Here is a 12,792-nt window from a genome sequence, read left to right as displayed (position 1 = left end):
CTTCTTAACCCATTCTTAAAGTCAGTGTGATCTTTGTAAACATAGAAAATATGATCTTTTCATGGCACTGATTTAAACTTTCAGTGGACACTGGACCCAGATGGTTCCTAAGTGATCCCATCAAGTCATCCATACAAAGTTTGGCCATTTGAGAAAAAAAAGTAATTCTATTTGTATATACCTCACAATTTGATGTGTAAAACTGATTATAATTTTTACAGAAAATCTAATGTATTCTTCAAATTTCTCATTCATTGCACAGGTCTTTTTAAGTTAGCAAAAATTTAGGACCTGTTTTTCACAATAATGGTGTTTGCCTATTATTGGTTACATTTGTTAAATGAGTGTGTTTAGTTCTTATCATTATGTTAATTATAGACCCAATACACTAAAGTGGTTTGATGAAATGTAAAAGTTCTGATAATAGCAATTTCTATAATCAGAATATCAAAAACAGAAATTGTGTACTGGATCCCAGTGAATATGAATCTCTTGATGATGAAACTGGCAATTCTAAAGCTTGAGGGCACACATCCAATAAAGGAAAAATTATGAAGAACAGTATGGCAACAAATAGTAAACACTGTATTTTATTAGACCCTTATAGTAGTCCTCTAAACACTGTTACAAAACTTTGCCAAATAGAGACATAAACTTACTTTTATAAGTTCAATTTCCATTAAAAATATTTAGCCTGCTACTATCAAATTAATTTAAATATAATTGACTACTGTTGTGGTTTAGATATTAGAAGATGTCCCCCAAAAGATCATGTGTAAGACAATGCAAGAAACTTTAGAGGTGAAATGTTCATGAGAACTTTAACCTAATCAATACATTAATCCCCTGATAGGGATTAACTGGGTGGTAAATGTAGGCCAGCAGGATAGGCCTGAAGGAGGAAGGTTCCTGGGGGTGTTCTCTTGAAATATGTATTTTGTCCTAGTTGAGCAGAGCTATCTCTTTGCTTCCCAATGGCCATGTCTTGAGCTGCTTTTCTCTGCCACATCTTTCCACCATGCTATTCTGTCTCACCTTAGGCCCAGAACAATTAGCTTTCTATGTATTGAGACCTCTGAAGCCATGAGCATCCATGAGCACCAAATAAACTTTTCCTCCTCTAAAATTGTTCTTGTCAGTTCTTTTGGTGGCAGAAACCAAAAAGTTAACTAAAACAACTACCAAATATATTTTCTGCCTGGTTCAATGATGCACGTCTATAATCCCAGCTACTCGGGAGACTGAGGCAGAAGGATTGCAAATTCTTGAGGCAAGCCTCAGCAATTTAGGGAGGTCCTAAGTAATTTAGTGAAACTCTGTCTCAAAATAAAAATCAAAAAGGGCTGGGGATGTAACTCAGTGGTAAAACACCCCTGGGTTCAATCCCTAGTACCAAAATAAATAAACAAACTCCTGTCTTATTCAGGACTGATGTTTTAACAGGCTTTTCAATCTTGCATCTATTCTTTTTCTTCACCTTAAGTAGTTCTGATTTGATTTTTAAAAGATAAAACAAAAAAAATTGTCTGCAGTCTAGGTTTTCTATAGAATCTGAAAGTTGTCCAAATATGATAGAAATGCTCAATTGAAGCCAATGAAGGATTTCTATCTGCCCACGGGCATAATGGAAAAGCTCTGTTAAAATCTGTAGACCATTTCAAAAACACTTGATAAGTCCGTATTTGATAGAGAGTCCCCATTGCAAGTACTGGAACATTCTTATCAAATAGGAAGTACAAATCTGTGAGGTGGCCCAATTCAAACCAGTTATTTCAAATAAGCGTAAGAACAAAGACTAGCTGTTTTGGCAAGGTATTTTTTGACAAATACCAGAATCGGCAGCATGTACTACTTGTTCCAAATTCTATTTCCTCCTAAGTAATTATGGATAAATACATCTACGTCATTAATTACTTAAGGCAGAGAGATGGGCAAACTTTTTCTGTAAAGAGTCATGAGTAAAAATTGCAAGCTTTACAGGTCATATTATTTCTGTCACTCAACTCTACCCCTATAGCACAAAAGGAGCCACAGATAGATGTGTGAACAGTTCTGGTTGTGTTCCAATAAAACTTTATTTACAAAAAGAGGTAGCAGGCTGAATTTGGTCCCCTGGCCATATTGTCAGCTCCTTACTTAGGGTAAAGGTATATAAGTTATTTGTCCTTGAAACCTAGATTTAAAAGATATGTCCTTCCTTCTCAACATTTAGTTTTAAAAAATAAAAATTATATTGTGTACATTTAAGTTTTGAGGAGGTCAAAATGAAATCCTTATTTACAAAAGCGAAAGACAAATATATAATAACAAAACAACATTTGAACAATATAAAATTACCTTCCTTCAGCTTCTGAGACTTATTAAACTCATTCCACAGTAAGAGACTGAATATTGACAGTTTCCTCTCTCAATTTTCTTTCTATTCTTCCTATATAAGTGAAATAATGAATATGCTATGAAATAAATATTCTCTCTTCCTGTACCATTTATTTCATCTTTAACTTGATAGATTTATCAAATGCTAATGGTAAAATACACTTTATTAGGAGACTCAAAATCTACAAGCTAATCCTCTCAAACAATAGAGGGTTTTCTAAAATAAAGGGTATCAACTTTTTCCAAAAATCATGTGATCAGAACTCCATTACCTATCTAAGTCATATGAATATTTAACTGGCAACAATAACCAGGCTTGAATTACAATAGCAAGAACAGTAAGTATCTACTGACTATTCAGCAAATGACTAAAGCAGCATTCTAAGAACTCTGTATTAACTCATTGAGCCTCATAACTGTACTATGAGTGGGCACTCCAATTGGCACCATTTTACAAATAAGCAAACTGAGGCAGGGAGCAGTTAAGAAATATGTCCAAGGTTGCAGTTGACGAGTGGCAGAACCAGGACTGACCCCAGCTAAGAAAGCTGGCCTTCAGAGCTCATGCTCTCAACCACAACTATCCTGCTCCTTAAGAAGTCACCATAAATCTAACTGAAGATCAACAATACACAGAGTTTGCTTCTGTAACTGTTCCCTTAGTTTCCAAGTAATCCCTCAGGATAATTCAGTTTTCTGATGGAATTTAATTAATTATAATTAATTAATTCTGAAATCAATGTTTAATTATTCAAAATAATTTCTTAATCTCAATTGCAAACAGACTGATTCAAGTTTTCAAGCCCATTGCTCAACACTGATTTTCTTTTCTTTTTTTTTTTTTTTCATTCTGGGTATGGGACACATGCTAGAAGACAAGTTCTCTTCCTCTGAGCTGCACCCCGTTCCACAATGCTGACTTCCTATTGCCCATTATTTCATGTACATTGGTTGCTCAGGCAAAAGAGGAAAAAAATTGGAGAAGTAAGATGCTACAGAGAGTCCTCAGTCGACCATAACAGTAAAAAGCAAGTTGAACATAACAAAAAGATTGTTAAACACTAGCTTATTTTTTGCTTTGAAAGTGTATGTCTTAGATATATAGATCTCTATAATTATACACTTTTTACATGTACTGTTGCTTAAAGAATTAAAGCATTACCAAGAACTATAAACAATTCAATTTATACATGAAAGCTATTGTGATAAAGTAAAACATTTTAAAGGACCACCAACAGCCCAACTCAATTTTATTTTCCATAAGAACATGCTGAGATAAGAATAACTCAAATCATATCAAGAAGTTATTCAATATAATGACACAAGTAAATTTCATAATACCAATTTTAAAATAATATTAATTTAAAACAAAGTATAAAAAGTTATGAATTACTATAAATAAAAAGAAGGCATTATCTCATAACAAATACATTTTTTGATGTGTCATACTAGTTATAAGATATATTATTAAATCAATAAGGCTTACAATCCACTTTTATAAGCAAATATATGTTACTTATCATTATTGAATATCATATAATGTAGGAAAAAGCCAAAGAATCCTTTATAAACATAAGATTATCACTGAAAATAATATTTTAAAAGAATATTAAATAAATCAAAAAGTATAAATGGCCAAAAAGTTGGGCTGCATTTGTTAGTATCAATTTTCTCAAATATACCATAATTCAAACATTATCCTTTAGTGCAAAATTCAAAACAGAACTATTTCAAGTATGAAGCACAGATCAACACCAATTCACAAACTGTGTTAATGCATCATGATGGGATGAGTGCAGACACTGAGGAAAACATTTAAAAACACGTTTAGGACAATCTGACATTGCCACAAGGCTTCATGGTTTACCAAAGTATTAAATCCAAGCTCATTATTCTGCACTTGTTAAATGAAGTATATGTTAGGGTGGTCTGAGGAGACTGGATGGGGGCAGGGCATCAAGCAGCCCACCTGTGCCAAAGAACAATCAATCAGACACAGACAGATAAACCCTAATGGCTCTTGCACCCGCCTATCACTCAGCGGGAAGGCACATCTACCCCTGAGCCTTTGCACTAGCCTACCCTAGAGTACAAAAACGCCACCCTGTTTGAGACACACAGCGGATTCTCCTCCATTCTGGTGAGCTGGCAAATCTTGCTGGAGAGCCCATCCCAATAAAGCTTTATTCAGCCGCCTTTGGTCTGACTCCTTTTTGGCAACCCACATCCAATCTTACAGTATATACAACATAGTATTCTTTTACATAATGTCAGATCAAATATTCAAACTCTCAATTTGTTAAGAATACATCTAATAATATGAACATACCTTTAAATTGTAAAGTATCAATGCAAAAGAAGCCTACAACTGCTAGAAAATTTAATGAGCGTAACAGCAGGTGTTTTGTTTAGCAAAGAGTAGCTAAACAAACGTTTATCAACAAAGTTAAATGTTACTTTTGGGTAGACACTTTTCACCAACAAGGATGTAATATGGGCACTGAAATTTCAAAGAACTGATACAGCCATGTTTTAAAAATATGTATATGAAAACTTTATCGATTTTAATTGCCAAAGAGCACTTAACTAACACATGCTTTTAAAGACTCTTGATGAATGTACGATTAATTAAATGAACAAGAAAAATAATAAAATCAAAGCAAAAACAACACAACCAGATAAAAGAGTCAAAAAATTAACAGTTACCAAAATAAGGAAAAAAGTACTTCCTGATCTTGCTCAATTTCAAAATGTAGCAACCAAAAAAGATTCAGATAGAACCTAGGTACTAACCCTACCCCATCCATCCCCAAGAAATGAAACTCAGAAAAGAAGTCAAATCAACACAATCCTATAGAAATCTCATTTTCTATGGTTTGACTAGAGTACAACCCCTCTGAAACTCCTGTTAGAGTTTAATCCTCATTGGGAAGTATTAGAAAGGATGGAAACTTAATCCTATGATGGTGTTGAGAAGGATGGGGCCCTTGAGAAGTGACTAGGATTAGGTAAAGTCCTAATATATGATTGAATATTGGTAGCTTTTTATAAGAAGAGAAAGACCAGAAGACGACATATACATATACACACATGCTCCTTGTCTCTTGCCATATGATGCTCACCTCCACCTCAAGGTGATGGCCTTCTGGCTGACAGCCCCTCAGTCTTGGACATTCAGAACCATGAGTCATAATAAATCTTTTTAATTTAAAACTTACATAGTCTGTGGTGCTGTGTTATTAGCAACAGAAAGTGTACTCATATATCATTATTATCAACTTTAGAGTGAAACCTACCATGGGAATCAACAGGTACCAGAAGTCCTTCATATCAACTTGGACTTTCAAAATAAGACAAAAAGGGTCCCCAATATATGCTATCCTGAGTGTGGTGAATTAAGTGGGGATACTAAGAAGCCTATTTCACACATGTTGTGTGTCAGAACCAGAAACATACATAGGGTTCTTTCTGGTATTAGCAACTGAAAGTTAACAAAAGAACAACTTGAGTTTAACAATGTCCTTAGGTAAAACGTTGTGGCCTGGAACCCCACACAAGCTTACCAGACTGCAAAGGGCCAAGCTGCCTACTTCTGTCCTCACCAAAGGTCCCAGCATGAATTACAATCTCATCATCATAACTGCTTCCTAACCAGGGACTGACAACTACAAGCAATTCTGAAATATATAAAAAAATGTTTAAAAGGAGGAAAATGTGACACAGCCAGCTTCTCCAGGTTCTCGGAGCAGGCCCCCTACTGAGAGCCTTTCTGATCAGAACAAGCTCCAAGTCCTGGAGCCAGCGCAGCATACTCCGGCCCACAAGCGGCTTCAGGGACCAGGACAGGGCAGCCAGAGACTTACCCAAGGAGCCCAGCCCCCTGCAGCGGGAGGTGCCTTTCAAGGCTAGCTTCTCTGAACAGACCGCCCAGTGAGAGCCTTTCTACATAGAGCCAGCCACAAGTCCCCGAGCCAACTAAGAGCTTCGATCCACAAGCAGCCTCTGGGATCAGGGCAGGGCAGCCAGAGACTTCTTCAGGCGGCTCTGCCCACTCCAGCCGCAGGCTCTTTCCACGGGGTGATCCAAGATGGCGGACTAGAGGGGGACTGCATTCCCAGTCGCTCCAGAACCCAGGACTCAAGAAGGGGAGGCATTGAGAAACTCGGACTAAAATAGAGCCACGGGTGAGTCTGCCCACTGGGTAAAGTTTGGCCCCGGTGGCAGGCCCAGATAGAGGTGGCTTATCGGAGCAGGGCAGGGCAGCTAGAGTCTTCTACAGGCAGCCCTGCGCACTCCGGCGCTGGGCCCCTCCCACACAGCCAGCTTCTCCAGGTTCTTGGAGCAGGCCCCCTACTGAGAGCCTTTCTGATCAGAACAAGCTCCAAGTCCCGGAGCCAGCGTGGCATACTCCGGCCCACAAGTGGCTTCAGAGACCAGGACAGGGCAGCCAGAGACTTACCCAAGGAGCCCAGCTCCCTGTGGTGGGAGGCGCCTTTCAAGGCTACCTTCTTGGAACAGACCACCCAGTGAGAGCCTTTCTACATAGAGCCAGCCACAAGTCCCCGAGCCAACTAAGAGCTTCGATCCGCAAGCAGCCTCTGGGATCAGGGCAGGGCAGCCAGAGACTTCTTCAAGTGGCTCTGCCCACTCCAGCCACAGGCTCTTTCCACGGGGCGATCCAAGATGGTGGCCTAGAGGGTGATTGCATCTCCAGTCACTCCAGAACCCAGGACTCAAGAAGGGGAGGCATTGAGAAACTTGGACAAAAATAGAGTCACGGGGTGAGTCTCCCCCACTGGGCGAAACTTGGCCTGGGCAGCAGGCACAGATAGGGGTGGCTTATTAGAGCAGGGCAGGGCAGCTAGAGTCTTCCCAAGGTAGCCTTCCACACTCCGGCGGTGGGCTCCCCCCACACGGCCAGCTGCACGGTGCAGGCCCCCAGTAAGAGCCTTTCCGCACAGAGCCAGCTCCAAGCCCTGGAACCAGTAGCGGGCTAGGGGCAGCTTTCTTCGGAAGCACTGAATTATCAAGTTCCTCCAAGACTTCAGGCTACTGAAGGCTGGGAGGTGATACACTGGAAATCTACTGGGACACTATAAGCCAATAGAGGAAATCTGCAATATCTCAGATTCCCACTGATATCTGACCAATATGAGAAAACAAGGGTAGAAAATGTCCCAAACAAACCTAAATACTACATCAATAAAACCCAATGACAGCACAGCAGAAAAAATGTCAGAAAGGGAGTTCAGAATGTACATAATTAAAACAATCAGGGAAGCAAATGAGGAGATGAAAGAGCAAATGCAGGCATGGAAGGAGAAGATGAAAGAGCAAATACAGGCATTAAATGATCGCACCAATCAACAGTTAAAAGACCAAATACAGGAAGCAAGAGATCATTTCAATAAAGAGTTAGAGATACTGAAAAAAAACAAACTGAAATACTTGAAATGAAGGAAACAATAAACCAAGTTAAAAACGCCATAGAAAGCATAACCAATAGGATAGAATACCTGGAAGACAGAACCTCAGACATTGAAGACAAATTATTTAATCTTGAAAACAAAGTTGGCCAAACAGAGAAAATGGTAAGAAATCATGAAGAGAGTCTACAAGAATTATGGGATATCATGAAAAGGCCAAATTTAAGAATTATTGGAAGTGAGGAAGGCTTAGAGAAACAAACCAAAGGAATGAACAATCTATTCAATGAAATAATATCAGAAAACTTCCCAAATCTGAAGAATGAAATGGAAAACCAAGTACAAGAGGCTTATAGAACTCCAAATATACAAAATTACAACAGACACACACCAAGGCACATTATTATGAAAATACCTAACATACAAAATAAAGACAGAATTTTAAAGGCCGCGAGAGAAAAAAATCAAATTACATTCAGAGGGAAACCAGTAAGAATATCAGCAGATTTTTCAATTCAGACCCTAAAAGCTAGAAGGGCCTGGAACAACATTTACCAAACCCTGAAAGAAAATGGATGCCAACCAAGAATCTTATACCCAGCAAAACTTACCTTCAAATTTGACGATGAAATAAGATCCTTCCATGATAAACAAAAGCTAAAGGAATTTACAAAAAGAAAGCCAGCATTACAGAACATTCTCAGCAAAATATTCCATGAGGAAGAGATGAAAAACAACGAAGCAAATCAGCAACAGGAGGCGCTAGCCTAAAGGAATAGCCAAATAAAGGAGAAACCAAATTATGTCAAAAAACAAATATGAGTCAAATGACTGGGAATACAAATCATATCACAATAATAACCCTGAATGTTAATGGCCTGAACTCATCAATCAAAAGACATAGACTGGCAGATTGGATTAAAAAGAAAAATCCAACAATATGCTGCCTGCAAGAGACTCATCTCATAGAAAGAGATACCCATAGACTAAAGGTGAAAGGATGGGGAAAAACTTACCATGCACACGGACACAGCAAAAAAGCTGGAGTATCCATCCTCATTTCAGATAATGTGGACTTCAAGCCAAAACTAGTCAGAAGGCATAAAGAAGGACATTACATGCTGCTTAAGGGAAGCATAATTCAGCAAGACATAACAATCATAAATATCTATGCCCGAACATTGGCTCATCCACATACGTCAAACAAATCCTTCTCAATTCCAGAAATCAAATAGACCACAACACAATAATACTAGGCGATTTTAACACACCTCTCTCACCATGGATAGATCGTCCAAACAAAAATTGAATAAAGAAACCATAGATCTCAATAACACAATCAACAATTTAGACTTAATGGACATATATAGAATATACCATCCAACAAAGAGCAAATACACTTTCTTCTCAGCAGCACATGGATCCTTCTCTAAAATAGACCATATTTTATGCCACAAAGCTACTGTTAGCAAATACAAGAAGATAGAGATACTACCTTGTACTCTATCAGATCATAATGGATTGAAATTAGAAATAAATGACAGAATAAAAAACAGAAATTTCTCCAATACCTGGAGATTAAATAATACACTATTATATGATGAATGGATAACAGAAGATATCAGGAGGGAAATAAAAAAATTCTTAGAAGTAAATGAGAACAAAGACACATCATATCAAAATCTCTGGGACACTATGAAAGCAGTACTTAGAGGAAGATTTATTTCATGAGGCGAATTCAACAAAAGAAGTAGAAATCAACAAATAAAGAACTTAACACTACAGCTCAAATTCGGAATGAACAAGGAAACATCACAACAGACACGACTGAAATACAAACATAATTAGAAGCTATTTTGAAAATCTATACTCCAACAAAATAGAAAACCTCGAAGACATCAACAAGTTTCTAGAGACATATGAATTACCTAAACTGAACGAGGAGGACATACACAACTTAAATAAATCAATTTCAAGCAATGAAATAGAAGAGGTCATCAAAAGCCTACCAACAAAGAAAAGTCCGGGACCACATGGGTTCTCAGCCGAGTTCTATAAAACCTTTAAAGAAGAGCTCATTCCAATACTCCTCAAAGTATTCCATGAAACAGAAGAGGAGGGAACCCTCCCAAACTCGTTCTATGAAGCCAATATCACCCTGATACCTAAACCAGACAGAGACACATTGAGGAAAGAAAATTTCAGACCAATATCCTTAATGAACATCGACCCAAAAATTTTCAACAAAATTTTAGCAAATCACATGCAAATATATATTAAAAAGATAGTGCACCACGATCAAGTGGGTTTTATCCCAGGGATGCAAGGTTGGTTCAACATTCGGAAATCAATAAATGTCATTCACCATATCAACAGACTTAAAGTTAAGAACCACATGATTATTTCAATAGATGCAGAAAAAGCATTCAATAAAATACAGCATCCCTTCATGCTCAAAACACTAGAAAAAATTGGGGTACTGGGAACATTCCTTAACATTATAAAGGCTATCTACGCTAAGCCCATTGCCAGTATCATTCTAAATGGTGAAAAACTGAAAGCATTCCCCCTAAAAACTGGAACAAGACAGGGATGCCCTCTTTCACCACTACTATTCAACATCGTCCTTGAGACTCTAGCCAGAGCAATTAGACAAACCAAAGAAATTAAAGGGATACGAATTGGAAAAGAAGAACTCAAACTATCCCTGTTCGCTGACGACATAATTATATATTTAGAGGAACAGGGAAATTCCACCAGAATTCATAAATGAATTCAGTAAAGTAGCAGGTTACAAGATCAATGCTCATAAATCCAATGCATTTTTATACATAAGTGATGAATCTTCAGAAAGAGAAATTAGAAAAACTACCCCATTCACAATAGCATCGAAAAAAATAAAATACTTGGGAATCAACTCACAAAAGAGGTGAAAGACCTCTACAATGAGAACTACAGAACACTAAAGAAAGAAATTCAAGAAAACCTTAGAAGATGGAAAGATCTCCCATGTTCCTGGATAGGCAGAATTAATATTGTCAAAATGGCCATACTACCAAAAGTGCTATACAGATTCAATGCAATTCCAATTAAAATCCCAATGATGTACCTTGCAGAAATAGAGCAATCAATTATGAAATTCATCTGGTAGAATAAAAAACCTAGAATAGCTAAAGCAATCCTAAGTAGCAAGAACGAAGCAGGGGGTATTGCAATACCAGATCTTCAACTCTACTACAAAACAATAGTAACAAAAACGGCATGGTATTGGTACCAAAATAGACAGGTAGATCAATGGTACAGAATAGAGGACATGGACACAAACCCAAATAAATACAATTTTCTCATACTAGACAAAGGTTCCAAAATTTGCAATGGAGAAAAGATAGCACAGAATGAAATTAAACCCCTATATCTCACCCTACACAAAACTCAACTCAAAATGGATCAAGGACCTCGGAATCAGATCAGAGACCCTGCATCTTATAGAAGAAAAAGTAGGTCCAAATCTTCAACTTGTTGGCTTAGGATCAGACTTCCTCAACAGGACTCCCATAGGACAAGAAATAAAAGCAAGAATCAACAACTGGGATAGATTCAAACTAAAAAGCTTTCTCTCAGCAAAGGAAACTATCAGCAATGTGAAGAGACAGCCTACAGAGTGGGAGAATATCTTTGCCAACCATACTTCAGATAGAGCGCTAATTTCCAGAATCTATAAAGAACTCAAAAAACTCTACACCAAGAATACAAATAATCCAATCAACTAATGGGCTAAGGAAATGAACGGACACTTCACAGAAGAAGATGTACAAGCAATCAACAGATATATGAAAAAATGTTCAACAACCCTAGTAATAAGGGAAATGCAAATCAAAACTACCCTAAGATTTTATCTCACCCCAATTAGAATGGCGATTATCAAGAACACAAGCAATAATAGGTGTTGGCGAGGATGTGGTGAAAAAGGTACACTCATACATTGCTGGTGGGGTTGCAAATTAGTGCAGCCACTCTGGAAAGCAGTGTGGAGATTCCTCAGAAAGCTTGGAATGGAAACACCATTTGACCCAGCTATCCCACTCCTTGGCCTATACCCAAAGGACTTACAATCACCATACTACAGAGATACAGCCACATCAATGTTCATTGCTGCTCAATTCACCATAACCAGAGTGTGGAACCAACCTAGATGCCCTTCAATTGATGAATGGATAAAGAAACTGTGGCATATATATACAATGGAATATTACTCCGCAATGAAGAATGATAAAATTATGGCATTTGCAGGCAAATGGATGAAATTGGAGAATATCACGCTAAGTGAGATAAGCCAATCTCAAAAAAACTAAAGGACGAATGATCTCGCTGATAAACGGATGAGGACATATAATGGGGGGTGGGAGAGGTTAGCATTAGGTTTAGGGTTAGGTTTAGGGTTAGGGATAAGGAGTGTGGTAAGAATGAAGGAAAGAAGGACTGTATAGAGGGAAAAGAGGGGTGGGAGGGGTGGGGGGAAGGGAAAAAAATAATGAATCAAACATCATTGCCCTATGTAAACGTATGATTACACAAATGGTATGCCTTGACTCCATGTACAAATAGAGAAACAACATATATCCCATTTGTATACAATAATAATAAAAATAAAAATTAAAAAATAGAGGAAAATGTAAGACTTAGTAGTATATCTCAAAAAAAAAAACACGTTTTGTATAAGGAAATTTTACCAACATATACCAAAATTTACTTCTAATTAAGTACAAGTACATACTTTTAAGAGAGATCATTATTCACATTATCATTAGCTATCTCTCTTAAAAACTAGATTCTATCAAAAAGGTAGAAAATATCAATAAATTGAGAAAGCACTTTATAACAGTTATTCCTTGCCTTTCTATGGAGATCACATTATTCATAAAACTTTAAGCTTCACATCAGTCATTTCGGAAATAACAAATTTCTACTCTATACTCTACAAAAGCTTGAA

This window comes from Sciurus carolinensis, chromosome 5 (assembly GCF_902686445.1).
Source record: "Sciurus carolinensis chromosome 5, mSciCar1.2, whole genome shotgun sequence".
In the NCBI taxonomy this organism is placed as follows: Eukaryota; Metazoa; Chordata; class Mammalia; order Rodentia; family Sciuridae; genus Sciurus; species Sciurus carolinensis.
This window is presented reverse-complemented; position numbering follows the sequence as displayed.